General features: G+C 50.9%; 1 long non-coding RNA gene across 3 annotated transcripts; it reads left to right on the forward strand.

Annotated features, from left to right (window-relative positions):
• Positions 1-407: 407 nt before the first annotated feature.
• Positions 408-9,922, forward strand: LOC111774640 (uncharacterized). 3 transcript variants are annotated; one of them, XR_011441339.1, is made up of 8 exons: positions 408-546; positions 763-896; positions 6,230-6,574; positions 6,925-6,969; positions 7,458-7,525; positions 7,741-8,253; positions 9,247-9,408; positions 9,625-9,922. It is a non-coding gene; the product is annotated as an uncharacterized lncRNA (long non-coding RNA). The 3 variants fall into 3 exon arrangements; XR_011441338.1 differs by lacking the exons at positions 9,247-9,408; positions 9,625-9,922 and adding an exon at positions 5,127-5,951; XR_011441340.1 differs by lacking the exons at positions 6,925-6,969; positions 7,458-7,525; positions 7,741-8,253; positions 9,247-9,408; positions 9,625-9,922 and adding an exon at positions 5,127-5,439 and having other exon boundaries at positions 6,230-6,882.
• The last annotated feature ends 14,667 nt before the right edge of the window (positions 9,923-24,589 follow it).

Genomic DNA, 24,589 nt, shown 5'->3' on the forward strand with positions numbered 1-24,589 from the left:
ACTCTCCCTTTATGAAGCTCGAGGCATGGAGGGGAGCCCTTTCCCAAGGAAACCCTAGACCAGAATTTCATTATGCCAAAAAGACCCTTCCAGAAACATCTGTATGGGTGAGGGTGGGCTGACTGCTGTAACAAACAGCCCCACCTCAGTAGTACCCCTATAAAGGTTGAGGTCCACGTCACAGTTCACTTGGGAGCTTGGAAAGAGCTTGGCTCCATGTATCACTCAGGGACTCAGACAGCTTCCATTTCGTGGTTCCACCATCCCCTAGGGTCCCAGATTCTTCCACGGGGTCCTCTGCATCTGGTCTGCAGATCGAGGATCATGGGCTTTCTTCAGGGCCAGGCCCGGAAGTGACCTTCATCACTTACTCCCATGTTCCATTGGTCAGAATTCAGTGACGTCAACCCACCTAAGTGCCAGGGTCATCTGTGTGTCTCAGAGAACGAGGACATGGGGTTTGGTGAATGCACAGCATTGTCTGTGTCACAGGATCTATGTGCCGGGACCATGTGAGGACACCAGAAGGAGCATGCATGTGTGATGGTGAGTGTGAGTGACAAGAACGGGGCACCCGCATGCTCAGGGCCAGGCTGTCTGCCCACAGTGAAGACGGAGCGCCTTCTGCGCCCAGACCGCCTGCTGTCCGCTCTGCTCTTCCGTGTGACAGCCGTGCCGCCTCGGGCAAGCTGCCTCGCTTCTCCAAACCTCAGTTTGCTCAGCTGGAAAACAGAGATGCTAATCTCAGTCTCTGCGTCACAGGTTCGTGTGAAGAACAAGTGAGACGGGAGAGGAGAAACAGGTTCTAACTCCAGAGCCCGCTGTGTGGTCAACACCTTATAAATGTGGGTCACGATAAGAGGAAGCTGGGCTTGACTTCCCTCTGCCACTTACGGGTACGTAATGACCGTGGCCAGGTCACCTTGACCCCTCTGAGCTTCAGTCTCTGAATCCCTAAAATGAAAATAACAATCGTGCTGCCCCAGAGAGCAGCGTTAGGATTAAGACAATAAAGACAGCAGATAAAAAGCTGACTGTGCGGCTCGCCACATAGTAAGTGCTTAGTGAGGATTAGCTATTATGCTTCTTCTATTTTTATATAAGCATTTTTTACATAGATTACCTCAATTACACCTCACATCTCCCGGAGACAGAAAACGGTAGGTGAGGTTGCCCACGTGTGAATGCGAAGGAAGCAACCACATGCTCTGAGAATGAATGAATGAATGCAGGGAGGAACGAATGAACATCACAGTCGCTTGGGCTTCCGAGGCAGGAGGTGCAGTTTCCATTTCTCGGAGCAAGGGTGAAGTCTGCCAAGATAAATTAACCTTCCCACATCAGTGACTCATTTGGCAGGAATAACAGCCTTGCAAACTGAACAGAGAGGGGAGAGGGAAGAGGCCGCAGGAAGGGCGGAGGGAGGGGGAGGAGCTCGGTGATGACTCAAGATGTGAGAGCCGGCTTCTTACTCTCTCGCTCGCCCGCTCTCCCTCTCTCTTTCTTTTTAACTGAAAAAGTAGCCCCGGTGTACACATTTGACCTTTTCAAGTGGGGAAGTAGAGCTCCGAGCCATCAGGTGGCTTTGGACATCAGGACCAGAGGAGGGAGCTTGGAGACGGCATCATCAGCCCCCCACTGTATGGGGTGGACGGGGGTCCAGGGCTCACACGGCCGCATCGTGCACGGCAGGGTCAGGCCGGAGCCCCAGGCCGCCTCGCCTCCAGCCAGAGCTCCTTCCTGATCCCGCTGGCTCTGTGCTGAGTGCCTGCTACGCTTGCCCTCACCTGGCCGTTCTCACACCGCCTTCAGTGGCTGGGGAAGCTTCAGGGCGAGGGAGGAAAGATCAAAGACTGAGACCACAGGTCTTAGAAAGGAAGGGACTTGATTATCTACTTCTGTCTACACGGGGGGTTTTATGAGGAGCCCTCTAGGAGAGGTTCTGCCTGTCTCCTGGAAACCGAGCTGGAGGCAGTGAGGCTGAGATAAAAGAGATCGACGACAGACACCAAGAGGGACTTTTTGATCTCTGAAATGATGACGTTCCCCCTGAAACATGGCTCAGATGGCTTTACTCTCTCGCTCAAACCTTCTCTAGCTCCCTACTGCCTGCAGGATACAATCCTTTTTAGAGTCGTGGTGAAGAGCAAGGGCTTTGGGGTCAGAGAGACCCGGGTTGGAATAACTATGCACCACAAACGGGGCGGCTTAAACCACTGACATCTCCTGTGTCACAGTTCCAGAGCCCGGAAGTTGGAAATCAAAGCGTCACTGGGCGGCTGCCTTCTGAGGGCTGTGGATGGAGGGAGCTGTCCTGGGCCTCTCTCCTTAGTTTGTGGATGGCTGTCTTCTCCCTGTAGCTCTTTCCACCTTCTTCCGTCTATGCATGTCTGTGTCTGTGTCCTAATTCTCTTTTTATAGGGACACCAGTCATATTAGATTGGGGCCACCCCAATGACCTCATCTTAACCCATCACATCTGCAATGACCCTGTTTCCAACCAAGGTCACATTTCGAGGTGCTGGGGACTAAGACTTCTCCATAAGAATTTGGGGAGGACATAATTCACCCCATAACATGTGGGTACCTAGTAGATCCATCTCACCTCATAGGGCGGCCGCAAAGATTGATGACAGAACGCTTGTCAAGGCTTAGTCCAGAGCCTGGTGGGTTGTAAGCGTCCAGAAAAGATGACCTAAGATATTCATTGCTGTGGTTGTGGTCACTCACCCAATGACCCCTTCTTTTTTCTTGATAAATTCCCCTAATGTTGTTCGGGAGGGCGGTCTGTCAAGGCCCAGCAAATGGGTCATGTCTAAATTGAAAAAAAAAAAAAAGGCAGTGTTGTTCCTCTTTACCAGTGATTGGTCTAAGGGCTGGGTAGGTGACCTAGTTCTGGTCAAATAGATGTAAGAGGATTCTTCCGGGGCATTGGGAGGTTGGGGGATAGAATCTGGGAAATACTTTCTCTCCCAAGGGAAAAAGAATTGCATGAGAATACCACTTCTCTTTCCTTCTTCTCCTTTGTTTCCCAACCTGCATTTGACATTATCGTGAGAGGATGTGATGCCTGGTGTTGTGGCAGCTTTCTTGCAACCATGAGAACAGATATTGTCAGTACTCTGAGGTTGGCAGAGTAAAAATGTGGAGATGGCCTGGGGTCCCTGATGACATTGTTCAGCCCTGACAGTAATGGGACCATGTGCCCCTTGACTCCTTGTTGAATAAATAATGAAAATTCATATAACTTAAGCCACTATCAGTGGGGTTTTCTGTGACGTGCAGTCAAATAGATAACTAATTATTGCGAGTGACAGCCAGCCTCCAAGATGGTCTCCAATGATCCCTGCCACCTGGTAGTCACAGCCCCTCTGTGGATACTTCTCTAGTCCTTTCCCACATTGAAAAGTGCCAAGCTGCATAATCAATGGCATATTGCAGAAATGACAGGATATGACTTCCAAGGCTGGTCCACGTGGTGTGGAACTGAGACTCCTGCCAACAGCCAGCACCAATATGCCAGGCATGCGAGTGAGCCATCGTGGAAGACATCCTCCAGCCCCAGTCTAGCCTTCAGATGACATCATGGCTGCAACCTCCCGAGAGAACCTGAGTCAGAACCACCCAACCAGGCTGCTCCTGAACAACTGACTCACGGAAATTGTGAGATAACAAACCACTAAGTCTGGGGGTAATTTGTTACACAGCACTAGATAGCTAATACACCTGTCACTCAAAAATATCTCCCGTCTGGTCCCATCCTGCCTTCCCAGCCTCATTTCCCATAGTAAGCTTCATCCGCCCTAGAGTCCAGCCAACCTGGCCCATATACATCATACTCTTCCAGGCTCAGTGCTGCTTCTTTTGCCTGGAATCTTCCCTCCCCCATCCCTGCAAAGTCTATCCAATGCATCCTTTCAAACTCAGTGGCTCAAGTTTCTTCTCCTTCATGAAGCTTCTCCCAACCCCCTCGAAAGTGATTTCCCCTCTCTCTGCACTTCTAGAGCATCTGCTGTGTACTTTTAGGATCAATAAGTATTTATTTGAGCACCTACAATGTGTTGGATGCTGAGAGCACAAACATGAACAAAGAATGGTGCTCCCGAAATTGAGGATCTTATGTTTTCAAGAGGATGTTATAATTATAGATGTAGTTTCTGGCCTTAAGGAACCATAGTCCCCTGAGACCAGGTTCAAAAACTAATTCTAATCCTTGTATACCCCCAGAGCCCTCGGCACACGTAAAACCTCAATGAATATCTTTCAACCAAATGATTAAAACAGGCTTTAATAAATAACAGAAACCCAACACAAAATGACTTAAGTAGTAAACAGTATTTATTAGATTATGGAACTAAAAGTTTCATAGGTAAAGTTTTAGGCAAGGCTGGATCCAGGGGCTCAAACATTGTCATTAGGGCTTGCAGTCTCTATCTCATGGTGCCGCATTGTTGCATTTTCAGATAGATCCTCTTCACAAGGCAGCCTTTGGCATCTCCCAAGTCCAGACCAATGGATAGAGCATCTCTCTACGTTCTGATCTTACGAAAGTCCCAGGATTAGCTCTGTTTGGCTCTGATTGAATCACATGTACATCCCTGAGCTAATCATTGAGGGATGCAATGCTCTGATTGGTCATACCTGGGTCACATGTCCACCCTGTATTAGTTAGCTATTACTATGTAACAAATTACCCCCAAACTTAGCAGGTTAAAACAACTCACATTTATGATCTCATCATTTCTGTGGGCCAGGAATCCAGGCACAGCTTAGCAGCATCCTCTGCTTCACAAGGCTGCTATGAAGGTGTTAGCCCTGGGTTTGCAGTCTCATCTGAAGTCTCGACCGGGAAAGGATCCACTTCCAAGCTTACTCAGTGGTTGTTGGCAGGATTCAGTTCCTCACAGGGGGTTGGACTGTTGGCCTCAGATTCTCACTGGCTATTGCCTTGGCTGGAGGTTGCCCTTGGCTCCTTGCCCGTGGGTCCTCCCACATGGCAACTTACTTCATCAAAGCATGTGACCTGTGAGGGGAATAGAGTCTACTAGCAAGACAGAAATCACAATCTTTTGTAACTTAATCATAGACATGGCGTCCCATTACTTTTGCTGTATTCTGTTTTTTAGAAGTCAGTTCTTAGGTTCAGCCCACACACAGAAGGAGGGGATTATTCAAGGATGTGGACACCAAAAGACAAGGCTCACGGGGGCCATCTTGGAAGTCTGTCTACCACACACCCATACAAGCCAGAAGTGAGATCAACTCCTCCTGAACTACATGGACGGAGAGTGGAGGGGGCACTTCCTCCAAGGAAGATTGGAATGCTTTTACCGGAAGAAAGGAGAATGCCTCCCAGATGGCCAAACAGCAAAGGCCTCCACACAGCAACTAAGGAAATTTGTAGCGAACACCAAGATTGGAATAGGCATTAGCTACCTGGTTTGTTTCTATAAGGTTGTACTATTTACCCTGAATGAAAGACAGCTGACTTACCAAATTCTCACCAGCACTGAACTCTATCGGGGTTTTATTTTTCTCTCAACTTTGCTAGTACGAAAGTTTATAAAAACAATTTCTAAGTGCTATTTAGCTTGCATCGCTCCAATAATCGTTGTCCCATGGCCCTCCAGACTTGTTTTGTAACTGCATTTTCTCTCTGTTTTTTAACCATTGAGTATATGCTTGTCTTCAAAACCCCAACAAGATCATAAGATTCCTAGGAGCGAGGATCACGTCCCTCCAGGGCACGAAGCCGGGTTCTCTGCCCTCCCAAAGACTGAGCCAACGATATTTACCAATCCATGAGTTTCGGGCTTTTCTGATATTTGCTGAGCTCACGGTTCTTTCGCAAGAGGGACTTTGAATCTACGTAAAAAGACACATGTAAATGAAAGAAGCAACAAATTGCGCTCGGTCCACACAGTTCGGAAGAGCTGCAGCTCCGGTCTGTGGTCAGTAAGGTTAATTGAAGAGCGCACCGCATCATTTTGAAAAGAGTAGCCCGATTTGAGGGGGAGGCGGGAATGTTTTTTCATTCTTGGGATAAATGAAAGATTAATTTTTAAGTCTTCTTTAAAAACCCTCAAAGAGGTGCTAGAGACGAAATTACTTTTAATTGGTCAACTTAGCCCCAGCTCGTGAATGCTCAAGTGCGTGCAATGAGAATTCAGTCCGTGTAAAACTTGAACTTGTTGTTTTTTTTTTTTGTCTTACTCTCTGTCCTTCCCAGGTCAAGGATTTAATCTACCACTCGCCTCTCTGAATCGGAGGCCTTCTGCGTGGCTGGAGTCTCCGACCGCCTTCAGCTTCTACTCACCAAACACGGGCAGCGGCTAGGGCTCCAGGGGGTTGGGAAGGAGCGAGCTTCTGGATTTTTCTTCCGTCTTCAGCAGATGTGAAGGTGTATCAGAGCAGGGGAATTGGCACGAAGTAGGATCAAATCCCGCCCCCTCCGCACCCCCACTTCCTAGCAGTTGACTTGGAAAAATCACTCAGCCTTCCTGAGCCTCAACTGCTTCATTTCTCAAAGGGAATTGTAAGACCTACCACAAATGTCGTGATCAGCAGTGTACAGGTAACTGTTTAATAATTGGCTCTTTAGGGGAAAACCCTGATTAGTAGCATTTGCCAATTACCACGGTGTCAATACTCCCGCCACGAACAATTTCAAACTGCCAAGGCGAGGTCACTCAACACAGAGCTGGGAGGCGATGTATTATAGGGTATTTTCACCACACGGACACAAGAGACATATCTAATCTCAAGAGCACAGGTAATAGAAAAATGTGAATGGATTAAGAAATGAAGAATTTTGAGTACTTATTTTCTTTGCTTTTAATATAATTTATTTAATTGTAAGTTTATATAATTTCTTTTTGAAAATAATGGCTGTGCCTCCCTGCTCTCTCAAATCCTATACCCTAGGGGACATGGCGACCCAAGGTTGAGAGAAGGGGGACAAGTCTGCAGGTAACTAAAGCACAGAATAGCTTATTGCGAAGTTCAGGGCCTGGGCGGTGAAGCTGAACAGACTTGTTTTCAAACCCTGTTTCTCCAGACGGGTGAGCGGCTCACCCTCTTTGTGAAATAACCCTCTTGAGTAAAATAATCATTTTACGCTCATTCGTAATGTAATCCTCTTCCCTTCAGTTATTGCCGGATCTAAATGAGATAAGGTGGGAAAGCTTTTAGCACAGAGCCTGGCACATAGTAACAGCTCAATAAATGGTAGATGCTCTCGTTATTAATGTGATAATTGTGCTAATGGAGAAGTGTGAGCGGCACACAAGGAGCCTGGCGGAGGGGCAGATTAAGGAGCTGGGATCAAGCTGGGCACGAGGAAGCAGGCAGGGGCTGCAGTGTGGGAGAGCATTGCCTTGAGCAGATGGGCAGAACTGCCCTTAAAAAATAAGAATCCCAAATAGGCCCTCTGAGCCTGCCCCTGGCCTTGGATGTAGGTCCCGCTCTCTTGGAGTGAGAACAAGGGTCTGGAGGACACATCACTGATGGTAAAAGGTAAAAGCAGGTAAGCTGACGGGAGGCACTGTTCACGCGGTGGGCGGTAGTTGTGGGGCCTCGCAGACACCTCCGTCAGCCCGGAGAACTGTGAACTCATGGGGAGGGGACAGGAACCTCCGCCGCGGGCAGAGGATCAGACCAGAGCTAAACTTTAGAAAAGATCTGTCGCCTGGATAAGGAACAGATTCAGTTGCTCAACCCAACCTCCCCTTATCGCCAAAGACCCAGCTCAACGTCCTCTCTGGCTCAGACAGAAACCACAGGACCTGGGAGGTGACCAGTTCATGACCTAGGAGCTGACTCTGGGGGAGTCCAGACTCTGTCTCCAGTGCTCCTCCACCAGGAGACCTGGGGTGCCCACAGGAACTTCACAGCTCCTGCCCAGACAGGAGAAAGAGACTTGTGAGTGTGGCCCCCTGCAAAGGGATGCAGATTACTAAACAGCTGTGCGCAGGCGCTGTGGCCTCGCATCCCTGCCTCGCCCTTCCCCAGTCCAAGCCTGGGTTTTTCTTAAACAAGAAATTACCAGTTACTGTTAACTCTGAAGATATCCCCAACCGGCTCGTCAACTTGGCTGGCCACCTTTGACCTGCTCCAGATGCAGCCATTGCTCACATTGCTAACCCCCTAACTTCCTCTTTCTGAGCTGCAAAAACTGATAACAATAGATGACATTACAGAGTGCTGGGCACTTTCTGTGCAGACTCTCATTTCATCCCCACAACAGCCTATGAGGTAAGTTTCATTCTTTTATCCCCATTTTACAGAAGAGAAAACCGAGCTCAAATAAGGGAGCAGACCTGCCCACGGTCATTCAGCTAGTTAGTGGCCAAAGCCAGGATTTAAATCCAGATCTGTGTGGCTCCACAGCCCACTTGCTGCCAGGGGCCCGGAATCCCCTCTGTTCCTCTGTCATGCCTGGGGGCGGCCAGGATGAGGGTGAGGCAAGCACGGTACAAAATATACAGGCTCCAGGCATTGGAGTTAGACAGACCTGGCTTTGAATCCTGTCTTCACTTCCAACCAGCTGTGTGATTTTGGACAAAGGACTTTCCCCTCTCTGTGCCTCAGTTTCCCCATCCATAAAATGGGACCAACGATGCATGCTTTGCAGGGTGCGTTAGTTTGTATGGTATTGTGGCTGCTCTAACAAAGTACCACGGACTAGGTGACTGGAAACAGAAATTTTTTCTCTCCCAGTTCTGGAGGCCAGAAGTTCAAAATCAAGGCCTCAGCAGGGCCACGCTCCCACTGAAGGCTCGAGGGGAGGGTCCTGCCTTGCCTCCCAGCTCCTGGTGGTCCCAGGCATTCCTTGGCTTGTGGAGCATCATTGCAGCCTTTGCCTCTGTGCTCGCTTGGGCTTCTCCCTGTGTGTCTGTGTCCTTTCTGTCTCTTATGAGGACACTCTCATTGCATGTGGGGCCCGCCTTAATCCAGTAAGCTCGCATCTCGGTTCTACTTTATATCTGCAAAGACCCTACTTCCATATAAGGTCACATTCTGAGGTTCTGGGTGGACATGAATTTGGGGGGGACACTGTGATGTTTAATTGATGTGGCAACGTGACAGGGCCACAGGCTGCCCAGATATTCTGTGAAACATTATTTCTGTGTGTGTCTGTGAGGGTGTCTAAGGGTGAGCTTAGTATTTGAATGGGTAGACAGAGGAAAGCAGATGGCCCTCCCCAGGGCAAGTGGGCATCATCCGATCCCTTGAGGGCCCAAATAGAACCAAACAGAGGATGAAGGGAGAATTCGCTCTCTGCCTGACTGCCTCCAAGCCGGGACGTCAGTCTTCTCCTGCCTTCGGCCTGGCACTCACCCCACCGGCTCTCCTGGGTCCCCAGCTCGCGGAAAGCAGGTCATGGGACTTCTCAGCCTCCGTAATTGCGTGAGCCAATTTCTTATAATAAATCTCTTTCTCTCTCTTCTTCTTCTCCTCAATAGATAGAAAGACAGAAGATAGATAGAAGATAGATAGATGACAGAGATAGATATAAGTATATGTGATATGTATATAATATCTGTATCTAATCATATCTATCATGTATATAGCTATATATCATATAATCTATGTAATGTCTGTATCATATCTATCTATCTATAGAACTGGCATCGATACAGATGTAACTATAGAGAGAGCACTCTCTCTATGGACACGGACGGATAGTTCTGTTTCTGCGGAGAACCGTGACTCATGCCGAGGCTCTTTCCCCAAGGAAAGAGGAAGGTTGCTTCCAAGAGCAGTTGGAGGAGCGATGACCGTCCCCTGTGCCTGCAGCCAGTCCCCCTTCACCCACAGGCTCTCCTCTCTGGCTTCTGAGTAAGCGGGGGAGGATGACTCAAGGCCAGATTCTCCACTCCTCTGAACTGTGCTTTCCATGGAAATAAACTTTCCCAAGGAGGCTCCCTGGCCCTTGCTATTCTTTCTCCGTGACCTGGGTCGACAGCAGCGTCCATCAGAACGGGAGAGAAACCGTTCATGGAGCCTGGCATGTGTGGGGTGGCATGTGGTCGTCACAGGCCCGTTGGGAAGCATGAGGATGGCAGTTTGCAGAGGAAGAGCTGAGGGTCAGAGGTGTACAGTAAGGAGCCCGGGGCACCCAGCTTTTAGGGGGCCCGTGTTTGAAGGTTACGGCAATCGCCCTGCACCCCAGCCCTCCTCGCGGCCGGTGTGCACTAACACACGCTTTGTGCCGGGCTGGGCACAGTCTTGCGCATTAGCTCACTTGCCCTTGTGGCCCGCTTTGAGAGGCTGTTGCCCCCAGTTGCAAATAGGGCTCAGAGAAGCTCGGAGAAGGACAGTCCTGACTCTGTGATCCCACAGCCGTCAGAGCCAGAGTCAAACCTCCCGCTGCCCAACCCGAAAGCCCTCGATGTCCCCTCTTCCCAGACCCATCTCCCACTTCCCTACCTCCCCATCCTTCCCGGTGTGGGGGCAGGTGTGGGAAGGTTTCCCAGGAGAGGGGGCAGGGCGGACCGGCTGCCTCCTTCATCTGGTCTTCATTCCGCAGAGGACGAGAAAGAGCCTGGGCGTGTGAATGTGTGTGACGGGCTGTGTGTGTGAGAGCCTGTATGTTTATGCATATGTGAGTGTGTGAGCATGGCTGTGAGTATGTGGTTTTACAGGGGGGCTGGGAAGGGACGGGGTGGGAACAGACATTCCTTGGAGGTTGGGCCAGAGCCCGTGGAGGCATCCTCCCCTCCCTCTCCTCCCCGCTCCTTTCCCCTCCTTCCCCTCCCCTCGCCCCATCCCGGAGGATTCTATGCAGCCCGGGACAAATGAAAGAAGTGAAACCAGGGCAGGCACATCGCAGGGGGGTCAGCAGGGGCGAAGAAGGCCAGGGCCCTGTCTCTGCCTCCCCGGTTCCTGAACGCTGAGGATTACATGCTGGACTTCTGCTGTTTAATCAGCTGGTAGCAATTTAACCATTACACCCCAGCGAGAGAATCCGAGACATTTCCTACAGGAGAGGGGAAAGGAAGGACTAAGATGGGAGGAATGCAAAGGGGGGGTGGGGACACAAAACAGCTTTATTAAAAAGAAAAAGGGGGGAAAGGAACACGATCTGTAATTGTATCTCAGTTGGAAATAAAGCTCCCAGGGCTGGGAGGGGAAGCAGCCCACTGGAGATGCTGCGGAGAGGGAAGCGGGGGCCAAAACAGGGGCAGGTGGGTGCAGGCTGGGGGCGGGGGCCGGCGTGGGAAGTTTTGTCTCCTGCAATGAGGGGCTGTCTCAGCACCCAGAGAGGGCCTGCCCCTTGCACATGTCCTGGAGATGGCCCCTCTGAACCTGGAAACAGCAAGCACTTCAGCAAGAATTGACCCGCTTGCACCACTGGAAAATGAGATGGGTAGGCGAGATGAGATTCCTTATCAAATGCTATTTTCATTATTTAAAACAAAAACCTTCCCCAGCCCGCTCCCTTTCCTCTGTGTCCCAGTGTGTCTTAAGTGCCCGCGCCTGTGCCCGGCTGGCTCCGCAGCCCACTGCTGCACTTGGCCCCCAGGCCAGGTGGGAGGGACCCCCTCTGTGGTCTGATGCAGAGCACTGGGGAACGCCCCTGGAAGGGGACTTGGAAGAAAGCAAGGATGGCGTTTGAGGCATAGAAAGAGCACCAATTTTGAAGTCTGGGGTTCCAGGTTTGAACCCCAGGGCTGTCCCTGGCTCGCTGAGTTAACTGGGGCCAGTTGCTAAGCCTCTCTGAGCCTCAGGTCTTCATCTTGATTTATAGGGGTTGGCACACTTTTTCTGCAAAGGGTCAGATGGTAAATACCTGTGCAGATCACACGGTCTCTGGAGCAACTGTTCAGCTCTGTTGCTGTAGCACGAAGGCAGCTGTCATCATATATAAATGAACGAGCATAGCTGTGGCCAATATAACTGTGTTTACAAAAACAGGCAGCTGGCCCATGGGCTGTAGCCTGCTTACCCACGATCTAGAAAATAGGAATGATGATGCTCACCTCCTGGGGTTCCGGGAGAAGTAAACATGGTGGTGTGTGTTAGCACATGGCCGGGGTCTGAAACACGTTGGCAGTCTTTCATCCAGGTAGGGTGAGCAAGACAGCTGAGATTTTTCTGACCAACAGACTTCTACCAATTTTCCATCATTTCACGTCAGGCACTGGGCCAATGCAACAGTTAAGTCAGCAAATAAGCCACTAGTGGGAATCTAAGGGGACAAGGGCCTGAGGATCTGGGCTTTGCAGGGTGAATAGGAGTTTTCAGAGAGAGGAAGGGAGAAGCATAAAGGGAAAGAAACGACATTCTCACTCAGGGAAGCAGCATGTGCATAGACACAGAGGCAGGAGGGTCCGGGGGGGAGGGGCTGTAAGTATGGAGTGGGGTGTAGGAGAGAAAGGGGAAGGAAAGGACAGGTGTCAAAGGTCAGGCCTCTCCCCATCTCATGCCTTGGGTCAGAAAAGAAAGGATTGTTGCAGGCTGGAGGCGGTGCTCGAGGCCCAACAACCAGAGGGCATCTCAGCTCTGTCCCCTGCTGGTGCCTCTCCAGGTGTCGCCAAAGCCTGAGTCCCTAGTAATTCTCCACTCCTTCCAGGAGGCTGCAGGGGATTGTGGTAAAAAGCATGGACACTGGCGTCGCACGGATGTGGTCCCGAATGCCCCCTCGAACATTCGCTTGCTGTGTGGTCTTGGGTAAATGTCTTTCCCTCTCTGAGTCTCCATTTCCTCCTCTGCAAGATAGGGGTTACAATCTCTTCCACCCAGCAGGTGTCCTGCTGGGGGATTAAATGGGGCGATAAAGGGCTATGCTCAACTCAGGGCTTGCCTGGCACCCAGGAAGCGCTTCAGGAACAGAAGCAGTTACAATCATCATTACCATTAGGACGTGGACACGGTGCTCCTCAAAAGCGTCCATGCCACTCCCTCATTGTTGGGGTGGGCAACGGGGTGACTCTGTGCCAAGCACACCTGGCTTCCTCTATCCCTATGGCAGTTCCATTTTCCAGGTGAGGAAACTGAGGCATAGTGAGGGTTTCAGTGACCTCCTCAGATTCAAACGACTATTATAGCATCAGCAGAGCCTGGATTTGAAACTAAGAAGAGGGCGTTCCGAACCCTAAGCTCTTTCTGAGACCCCCCCACCTCCTGAGAACCAGCCCATCCAAGTGTCAGGCCCGTCATCTTGGGAGGTGACCAACGACCCTGCTTTGTCCAGAAGGGAAGGGGTTCTGGGATGCCCGACATCCAGAGCTAAAATGGGGCAAAACCCCTGAGCAAACCCAGGGTCCCCACATCTTGGTGCCGCGAGCACCAGGCCCAAAGCCGTCAGCCTCCTCGGCCCGCCTTCCGGCACTCCCTTGGGACCCTCGTTCCTCTGGGCCGTGCTGTGTGGGGGCACAGCCTCCAGTCCCCGTCGCCGGGAATCCCGTCGATTTTCCAAAGTCAGCCTTTGTGAAATCTCCTTAAGGCACAACGTCCTAAAATTAAAGCATTAGTTAAAATACATAAAACATGAAACAGCGAAGGCAATGGAAACAGCTGAAATAGTATAATAAAACATGTCATTACAGCAGATTAGGATGAAAGATGGTTCCTGCATTATGCCCCCAAGGTTGGCAAGCGGAGACTCCGTAAATATGTCAAGAAATGTACACACAAACGCACACGCACGGATATTTATATACGAGCTCTCGGCAGCCGGGCAGACGGCTGCAGTGGTGGAACGACGTGACTTTCGAGTACAGACAGTAGGATGCGTTGTCACCCGGGTGCTAGAACGCGCTGGGATGCAGACGGAGGAGGGCCGAGGTTCTGGAACCCGCAGCGTCTCGGGGCTCCGCAGTTTTCCATCAAGGCTTGTCGGGGAAGTTACCAGCAGCCTGCGCTGATCAGCTTTCAGCCCCCCATGCGATCGCCTGTCGAGGTCTCTCTGGACGTTTCTCTCGGTTTCTGCGGCTCCTGCGCGGGTCCCACGTGACACCACATTCCTGCTGCTAATGGGTTCACAGGCTGTTTGGCCATATGGGGGGAGGTAGGATTTCTTAAAGGCAAGCCACAAGCCAGCTTCTACCCACTCCTGCTCCCAATGGGGATTGACTGACGCTCGCTCTTGGGGCCCTGGGGGAGGGACCTAAGCTGGGAGACCGACCATCCCTGTTTGCCTGGGACTGTCCCAGCTGTAGACTGAAACCCCTCAGAACCCGGCAAACTGGGATGCCTGGCACGCCTGCAATCAAGTCCCAACCCCGCGGCTTTCTCAGTGTCCAACTTCCTTCTCTCATCTTTTGAAATTAAAGATGCACAAAGCCGGCGAAATCAACTCAACCCATTCCTGAGTCACCCTCCCCCACTGGATGCAAAAAGGAATGTGGGACTCAGGTTATAAGGATTAGCAGAAAGATACCAACTGTTCGTGTGTCACCAAAACCCTACCTCCCATCGCTGATGAGCAAATTGGCGAATTCCTTCGGGGTCAATCCTGCTGGCGGGTCTCGGGGTCTGTTTTATTTAACTGACGCGTTGGTCTCTGATAGCCCGGCTCTCGGGTGATAAATTGCATCCATATTTACTCTTCTTCCTAAAGCTAATTGTTGGGGGGTTGTGTTTTAAATACCTTTTTGATGTGCTAAGAGCTCCCCGTGAGGTAGATAAACAGACCGTCCATTTCTGCAGAAGTTCCCGCTCCTAATTCGTGGTCGTTAACGGACATTAACCTCTTGGCTTCCCCTCTCCGCTCACACCCTCATCCTATAATCATTGTCATTACTTATAATAACATTTTACACTTGTAGGTCAGCTTTTCTTTCTAAGTGCTCCGGTCTCGCCTAATGAGTAGCTGTTGAATCTAAATAATGAAGTATTTGCCCTTCTCAGGTTCCCACGTCGAGGGCAGAGAATGCTCCTCTCTTGACCTCTGGAGTGTGTGCGTGCACACGCACATTCACACTCAGGGGCACACTCATGCATGCGTGCTCACACATGCACGCACACATTCACATTCAGGGCGCACACTCACCCAGGTGTACATGCACACGCACACTCCCTCTGAGTTACCAGCGGGAACTAAGACCATTTGTCATCTCTTTATCTAAGATGCGAATCATCAGGCTAGCTACCAGTTTCTGAGGGCTTCAAATCCGCCCGGTTGATCGGGCTCAGCATGCATTTCATTTTCACAGCAACCCTCTGAAGTAGGTAATCAGCCCATTCTGCAGACAGGGAAACTGACGGTTGCGGTAACTGTCTCAGGGTCACACAGCTAATAAGTTACAAAATGCTATTCCAACACATCAGTGTCACCAGGTCCCACACCCTGAGCCCCCACTGACCCAGAGGACCCCAGCCAACTCAGAGCCTTCGAATGCCCTCACCCACAGTCCTCGGGCAAATCCCAGGGAGGGAAGAGTGCCGAGGAGCCCCTTCTTATGGGTAGCATTTTGCAGACCACTGGAGACAGTCTGCCTCATTACAGAAGCCAGAAATGGCACTGTCCCCTCTGGACCTTGGGTGGCACTGGGGCCGTCTGGACCTGGAGCTGCCATCTCCCCCGAGAGGCTGAGATGTGGCGTGGCTGTCCACACCAGAGCGGCCCCTCCAGGCCCCGGGCTAGTCCACTTTTCTAGTCCCTGCCTCCCTTTCTGCACAGAGATAGCACTTTCTCCTCTTGCCAGCCAAAAACGGGGGAGAATGTCACTGTGGCCTGGGTCACAGCTTCCACCGCAAGGTGAGGGCCTCCGAGGGACAGAAGCCCTAAGGAGATAAGACTGTGGCAGAGAGAGGAGGGACCCGTCCCCACGGCATCCTTTCTGCTGGCAGCCTGAAGCCATCAGAGGCATCAAATGTGCCGTTTGGTTTGGAGGAGAATGCCACTTGCTGGGGAGGGCCCCGTCTTCAAGTGTTCCAGCAGAATGCCAGAGACCAAAATTACACGCCTTCCCCTCACGGCTTACAAAGCAGCCTTCCAGGGGGTTTGCCCATGTATAATTCAAGAAACGCCAAAGCTGGAAACTGCAAACTCGCTTGGATTTTCCCTCCCCGAGAGGATCCTCGTCTCGACCACAATTGTTGGAAATTGCAGTGTCGTGTGCGTGGAAATGGAATGGCTCTGACCCCTGGTTCAGGTGACACGGTCAGGCCTTCCTCATCGAGGAGCCCGCGTGGGGACACGCAGCGAAGAACCCGGATGGCTTTGGTCTATGTCCAAAGTTCTTTATCCCTCTTTTTCTTTGTCCTTTTCCACAAGCACGAGGCAAATAGCAACCTGCTTTCCTGGAATCTGGTCCTCGGTGTCTCCGAGGCTCTGAGGACATCTTGCTGCTTCGGGGTGGCCACTTAAATGCCCAGAGACTCGCAAACAACCAGCCTGAGCGTGTCACCCAGGCCCCCGCCCAAATTGGCAGGCGACCAAGAGGCTAGGACACCAGGGCCTCCTGCTGATCGCTTTCACCTTGTGGGCCTGGAAGGGCCCTGAACATAATCACAGTTTCCATCACTCAGGGAGCTCTCCAGCTTATCTCACTTCCTGGGGCATGGCAGGAGGGTGACTCCAGAAGCAGGAGGATCTGGGTTCAAATCTCTGCCCTGCTACTCACTGGCGGTGTGACCTTAAGCAACTTGCTGAACCTCTCTGGGCCTTCTCTTTGTCATCTATAAAATGGAGCTCATACCACCCGCCTTATGGCATTGTGGAGATTAAAAGATGAAGTGCTTGCCCCTGGTGCCCAGAGCCGGCCTCTCCATTAGGCACAGCAAGCACAGAGCTTGCGGCCACGGTACTTTTAGGAGCCCACAAAAGTATTCTACTTCTTGCAATTAGCAAGATGCACACTTTGACTGCATTGGTGTAACGGTGAATATAATCGAGGCTGGATTGTATTCCTCTTTATACCCCTGCGGTCATAAAATATAACTTTTAGCATTTTTTATGGGGAAAGGGGCCATGAAAGTCACGATATGGCCCTGCTCATGCCCGCTCGGCACATTATAACCGTCACCCGGAAACCTCCCGGCCTCTGGGGCAGGATTGTGGGCTCTGTTTTAGAGGTAAGGCACTTGGGGCTCAGAGAGGTTCAGGCGCTGTCAAGCCCACACTCCTGAGAAGTCCTGCTTGGGACCTGCTTTAATCAGAAGTCGCCTTCATACAAGCAGGAGCAGAAGAGAAGGTTGGCCTGGCCCCGCCCTCAGGGGGTCCCCGCTGGAGCCTCTGCCCAAGATCCCACCGCCAGGGTCTTGGCGACATCCACAGACCACCTGTGCCCTTATTTACCCACGAAATTTCTTTAAATGGACTTGGTTCTTTATTTATTGAAATTAATGTATTTTGAAAGAAAAATGTCATCTCCCTGCCATGAATGGAAAGCTGGGATCGCCTGCCATAATTAAAAAAAGCAGCTAAGTGTTGAGATTTAAAATGTTCACATAGAACCACCAAAAATCATCTTGCGTCAGGACTGGGGCTATAGCAAGATGAATGAGCACGGAAATCACACAAGTGAGGGCCAAGGTCATGTGGTGAGGGTCAAGGTCATATGAGTGAGGGTCAAGGTCACGTGAATGGGGGTCAAGCTTATTCTAGTGAGGGTTGGAGTCGGCTGAGTGAGGATAAGATCCCTGTCTTTATTGTAAATGTTGATATTTGTTCATCATGGAGGTTTTTATTAATCTTAATTTTTGAAAAAATATTACATTAAATTTTTTTTTCTAATGATTTTTTAAAATTTTTCTCCTTTTTCTCCCCAAAGCCCCCGGTACATAGTTGTGTATTCTTCGTTGTGGGTCCTTCTAGTTGTGGGATGTGGGACGCTGCCTCAGCGTGGTTTGATGAGCAGTGCCATGTCCGCGCCCAGGATTCGAACCAACGAAGCACTGGGCCGCCTGCAGCGGAGCGCGCGAACTTAACCACTCGGCCACGGGGCCAGCCCCTACATTAAATATTTTATCTTGATTACTGAGTTTTTTGGCGGCCCCTTAAATTTTGGGCCAGAGGCCGGTGCCTCAGTCGCCTCCCCTTAGTCCCAGCCTTGCGGTGGACACAGGAGTATGTTCCCCACTTCGAGAAGCCCAGGGCTAGGTCAGCGCCTTCCTGGGCCAGCATCTTGGAGAGAGGCAGCCCAAGAGGGCGGTGGGTGGGCGGACATGCGCCCGGCGAGCACATGGCTGGGCCGAAGTTGTGGGCAAACGGCTTTCGAGAACTATTTTCAAGGCCGAATTAACTCCCGGCCTGGGGGGACCATTAACTCCTGCTCTCAGGCGCCCCTTAATGGACCGCGCGCTCCTCCCCTACCCAGGGTGCGCCGCTTACCTCCGCTCCCTCCTCGCTCGCCTGGCCTGGTGTTTATGAAGCCACCTGTGCTCCAGGAGAGGGGAGGACGAGTGCGGATTGTTAAGTCAACTCTGCGACAACTCAGACGCAGCTCAGGGGCTGTCCCCATCCCTGTTCTCCCACGGACCACGGGTGTCCACCGTTTGTAAGTGCCACCCAACACGGTGAACAGGCGCGGGATGCGCTGAGCGCCCAGGGGGGGCTGGAGGGCACAGCCGCGCCTGATTGGGGGCCCCCCAGCTGCAGAGTCCTGACCCTGCCTGGGCCTCCCCAGCAAAGCTCGTCCACTCTCCACCCCCGGGCCCCGTGCAGAGAGAGGCCCACGAGGTACTGACGTGAGCGAGTTTCCTAACAGCTGGGGTGGCCTTCTTGCACTGATCCGAGCGCGCCAGGACGTGAAGTGTCCACACGTGCTGATGAGCACAGACACACGTGGGCCTGGAATTCCACCATCTGATGGCACAGAGTTTGGCGGAGCTCTCAGAGACGTGCTGTGCAAGCGCAGCTTTCCTGGAAGGGGGACCCCTGAGCCTTTGTGAGTGAATGACCTCACGTGTTTGGGGTGCATCCTCAACTCTAGGGTATGGGAGGAATGCGACCCCAAAGGAAAGGCCAGGGCATGGCAGGTGGGGAAGGTGCTCAAAAAACACACAGGAGACGTATGGAGACTGTAAGAGGCAGTGCGTTAACACTGTGTTCATTGATGCAGCCGGTGTTTACTGAGGACCTGCAGGTGCCAAGAGTCTAGAGATACAGCCATGAACACGACAGACAAGGGCCCTGCCCTCATGGAGCTCCCAGTCTAGTTAGGAGACAACCGTAAGCAATGAACCAACTCCTTATCTCAACCGCTAAGGCCTTTTATGATCTGGTCCCTGGCCTTGTCTAACTCCTGTCACCCTCCCCTGGGCTGCGAAGCTCCAGTCACTTGGCTTTCTTTCTATCTCTTGAACACACCAAACTCATTTCCCACCTCAGGGCCTTTGCACATGCTGTTTCCTCTGCCTGGAGCACCCTTTCCCAGGATTTTCAGATGACTCTCTCCTTCTCAACTCTCAGATCTCATCAACAAACATCACCTCTGGGGCCAGCCCAGTGGCAGAGTGGTTAAGTTCATGTATTCCACTTTGGCGGCCCAGGGTTTCAGGGTTCAGATCCCTGGTGTGGACCTATACCCCGCTCATCGAGCCATGCTGCGGCGGCATCCCACATACAAAATAGAGGAAGATTGACACAGTTGTTAGCTCACTGACAATCTTCCTCAAGCAAAAAGAGCAAGATTGGCAACACATATTACTTCAGGGCCAATCTTCCTCACCAAAAAAGAAACAGAAAAAAAAAGAAAAAATCCATCACCTCCTCAAAAGGCCTTCCCTGACCACCCCATCTGAATTTCCCTTCCTCTGTCGGTCACTTTCTATCCCATTGCCTTGTTTTACTTTCTTCTCACACTTATTCCCACCCTGGATAATTATTTATTGCTGGGTTCGGTGCCTTTCTTCTCCGTTTAAATGTGAATTCCTTGAGAGGAAAGCCCTTGTTTAGATAAAGGAAACAAACAGAAAGTTAATAAGTGATGGGGACTTGGACGCGGCGAGCAGCTCGATGGGCGAGAACAACGCGCTGACGGGTGCGGCCTGCTCAGCGGGAGGGGCGCGGAAATCCTCCCCAAAGGCTTTAAACTGAAGGCCGCAGGGCAAGAAGGAGCCAGCCTAGGAAGAGGTGGGGGCTGGGGAGAAGGCTGGAGATTGAGGAGCGGCACACGCAAGAGAAAACTCCGAGGTGGGTGACTTGGGCATCTTTCAAGGAGCTGAAACGACACTCCTGTGGACAGTCAGGGGTGGGTTTGAATTCCGGCTCTGCTGCCTTCCAGCTGTGTGACCCTTGGGAAACTCACCTCCGTCTCTGGGCCTTAATCTCCTTGTCTATCAAATGAGGATTAAAATGCCTTCCTTGAACCATGTTATAAAAATTACATAAGCCCATATACAGAGAGAGCTTGGTACACAGTAAGAGCTTAATGGATGTTTATGTCCACCTCCTTTCCCTTCACATGGTCACCAGGAGATACCCCAGGCTGCTAGGACTGGCCTCCTTTAAGAGCGGACCCTCTCTGTCCCCATGCCTTATGCCTGCTCCCTCAGCCCCTCTCCATGTCTGAATCCTGCATCCCACCTGCCCAGCTTCTCCCACCTGCACAGCCCGCCTGGCCCCGGGGCCTTTGCTACAACCCCCTCCCTGACAGCTGCCCAGAGATGGCAGTGGCGGCTTGTCCCACATCAGCCGCTGGGCTGGAACCAGACCCCAGATCATTTAAATCCAAGAAAAGTTCCCTCCATCACACCAGACAGGTTTAGAGCCTAGAGACTGTGGTCGTTCCATGTCAAGGATGCCCCACGTATCGGGTTCAGGACCCAGGAAGCGAGAGCGCTGTCCTGCCCACATCAGGTCACCGCCAGCAGGACGGTAGTGACCACCAGTCACCAAGCGTGGGAGCTGGGGATGCTGCTAAGTTCTTTACAGACGTGGTCCAACCTCGCTGTCTCCCTGGCCCCGGGAGGGGAGGGTTATGCTCCCATTTTACAGATGAGCACATTAAAACTCGGCCGGGAAGTGACTTGCCCAAGATCCCGTAACTGCTGACCCGGCAGGGGTAATATTAAACATCTTTAATAGGTGGCACAGCATGGCCAGTGGCCAATCAGAACAGACACCAGCTGTGGACGCCCAGCACGGCAGACCGCTGCCTGCCAGCTGAACGGGAGCCCCGGTGAGGCTGACCTGAGTCCATCATGCTGTAGGCCCCCCGGGGTGGAAATGAGGGAGCTCCTGGCTGAGCCGGCGCTGGGTTGGGATGAGGAGAACACGGTATGTAGCCAAGAGGTCACCTCCAGGAGGCCGTTAACACAGTCGGCGGGAGCATGGCCTGGAGTCTGGGGGCTGTCAAGCGGGGGGACATGTTGGCGTGGTGAATCCAAGTCGATCAGCTGCCACTGGTGTTCAGAGACCCACACGGGCCTCGGGCACTGAAGCGAGTGGGGTCTGAGCGTCTAGGCCGAGGTTCACGTGTGTGAGCCCAGACCAAACTCCTTCCCATTATTCAGCCATAATTCCTTTATTTCCATTCAAGACAGCAGCCCTTCTGGTCAAACTGCTTGGACTGGAAGCCCAGATCCACCGCCCGTTAGCTGTGCAACCTTGACCAAGTGGCTTAACCTCTCTGTGTCTCAGTTTCCTCATCAATAAAATGTTATCGTGGTAGTGGTTACATAAATTATACTTTTTAAGCCCTGTGAGTAGTATTCAATAAATAAATAATTTTCCTGAGATGGTTTAACAAATGCCAGTCATACCAAACTATCCACTTTTCTCCTGACACTTTCACACCTTGATTGGTTAGGAATTGTGCCAGGTTGCTACCTGACATAACAGCAGTTTAAAAAGATAGAGGTTTATTTTCTTCTAACTTCAAAAGAACTCCAAGGCTGCCATGGTGTGGACCCCAAATCATCGATGTCCCATGTTCATTTTGTCTTTCTTCTCTGTTATCCTTAATGCATGGTTTCTCTTACCAAGGTCACAAAATTACTGCTGTGATTCCGACCATTGGGTCTTCATTCCAGGTGTGCAGAAAGAGGAAGAGGGAAAGGCACAAGGCTCTGTGAGCTGAGTCAACTCCAGTTTTTAAGGAGCCTTCCTGGAAGATGAACTCAACTACTTCCCGTACACTGCTGACCAGAAATAGCCTGGCAACGGGATCTGGAAGGGAAGCTGGGAAATGTAGATTTTTTTAGCTGGTTTATTGCCACTGCTTCCGAAAATCAAAGTCTAGTAAGTACGGGGAGAAAGGGGTATAGATATTGGGTGGGCAACCAGCAAAATCTGCTTCTTTTTGTCCACGATGTTTCACGTACTTGACATAGTCTCTCCCTGTAAAATCATAGCGATCCTTTAAGCTTTGGCTCAAATGCCACCACTTCCCTAAAAATCTTACCTGGAATCCGTTCTCTAGCACACATCCCCTTTTCTCTGCCCTGCTCAGCACAATAGCCAAAAGTGCGCTCAAATGTGGCTTGTGCGACGACGTAACTGAATTTTTTATTTTATTTAATTTTAATTACTTGAAATTGAAGTTAAAAACAAAACTCAGACTGCATTCAGTTATGGGAAAACTTTAAGTCTGTTTGGAACCACTGCAGGATCTGAATCTACTTTTCCGGCCATAAAGTTTATGAAATCGAAGTACAGATCATCTTTTCAATGAAAACTGAGCATCTGAATTGAAATGTGCTATACTTATACACACACATTTCAACGTGGTAGCACAAAATTAAAAAGAATGTAAAATATCTAATTTTTATATTGATGGCATGTTGGAATAATATTTGGGGTCTACTGGGTTAAATTAAATATCTTGTTAAAATTAACTTCATCTGCTCCTTTTTACCTTTTTTTTTTTTTAAAGATTTTATTTTTTCCTTTTCCTCCCCAAAGCCCCCAGGTACATAGTTGTGTATTCTTCGTTGTGGGTTCTTCTAGTTGTGACATGTGGGACGCCGCCTCAGCGTGGTCCGATGAGCAGTGCCATGTCCGCGCCCAGGATTCGAACCAACGAAACACTGGGCCGCCTGCAGCGGAGCGCATGAACCTAACCACTCGGCCACGGGGCCAGCCCCTCCTTTTTACCTTTTTGATGTGGCTACTAGAAAATGTTTACTTCCATGTGTGGCTCGCAGTGTATTTCTATCGCATGTCTCCGCTTTCCCTCACCCGTACTCGAGTCGGTTAATATGTCTGACTCCCTGTTCTGTAACAGGGCTACATAAGGGCTGGAATCCTAGTAGGATTTATAGCTACTATTTATTGAGCGCTTACTATGTGCTAGGCATTGTGCTGGAGTTTTTTCACCTTAAAATTAAAAAAAAATAATAATTATTATAGATTCACAGGGAGTTTCAAATAAAGGATGGGGAGGTCTCATGTACCCTCCACCCAGTTTCCCCCAGTGAAAACATCTGGCAGAACCATCGTTCAATACCACAGCTAGGAACTGGCTTTGGTACAATTGACCAATGACTCAGATTTCACTGGATTTCAGTATACTCATTTGTGAGTATGTGGATAATTCTGTGCAGTTTGCCCACATGTAGATTTGTGCAACCTCCATTGCGATCAGGATACAGAACTGATCTGTCACCAGAGGCTTCCTCCTGGTCCCCTTTTATAGCTAACGCTCCCCTCTCCCCCGTGCCTAGCAACCACTAATCTATTCTCTATTTTGTCATTTTGAAAATGTTATATAAATAAAATCATATAGTATGCAAACTTTTGCAATAGGCTTTTTTTCGCTCATTTTGCATGCGCCCTTGAGATACGTCCAAGTTTTTCTATCACTAATGCATTCCTCTCTATTGCTGCATGATATTCCGTCGTGTGGATGGACCACAGGTTTTTTAATCCATCCTCCAATGGAGGGACATTTTGGTTGTTTCTAGTTTTGGGAGATTATGCATAAAGCCACTGTAAGCATTTGTGTACAGGTCTTTGTGGGAACATAGGTTTTTATTTCTCTGGATAAAGGCCCATGAGTGCAATTGTGCACCAGGTTTTTAATGCAACATTGTGCCATGACGTAATCTCTTTTGTGGTGGGCAGCAAGTTAGAGCAGAGGGAAGAAGAGACACTCTGAAGAAATACGCCAGCATTTGGACCCCGACTCATCACCTTCAGTGGGCACTGCTCTCGGTTTGCTCCTCTGTAAAATGGGTGTTTCACACAACTCTCAGGGTTCAGGAGGCTGGGGGATAAGCGCGTGCAATGCCCACACTCAGCATTGTGTGGCAGGTGGTAGGCACTCCACGAAGGCAGACTGCTTCCCTTGCCCACCCTGGGGTTCCTAGCACAGTGTCCAGGACAAGGAAGGCGTCCGATCAAGGACAGAAGCTGGAGAGGGGAAGTGGGACGGGCAAAGACGGAGCCCAGCTGGGGTTGCAGAACAGGTGGGCGGGCTCGCAGACTCTGCACACAGCCAAGATCCGGCCTAGAATGGAGGCCGCCTGCTCTGGTGGGGTCGGAATCCCTTCCTGGAGTGGCGGGTGGCAGGTGCAGGCTGCTGGCTCGGCAGGTGCTCGTGGCCGGCAGTGTCAACAGAGGCTCAGAGCTGTTGGTTACGACCGCAGTGAAGGCTTTCAGAGCCCTCGGCTCGCCGCCCCTACATTGCACCAGAGGCCAGGAGCAGGGAGCCCATCTCCCCAGACGCTGTGCATAAAACCTCCACACAACACC

Source organism: Equus caballus, chromosome 8 (genome assembly GCF_041296265.1).
Source record: "Equus caballus isolate H_3958 breed thoroughbred chromosome 8, TB-T2T, whole genome shotgun sequence".
NCBI classification, from domain to species: Eukaryota; Metazoa; Chordata; class Mammalia; order Perissodactyla; family Equidae; genus Equus; species Equus caballus.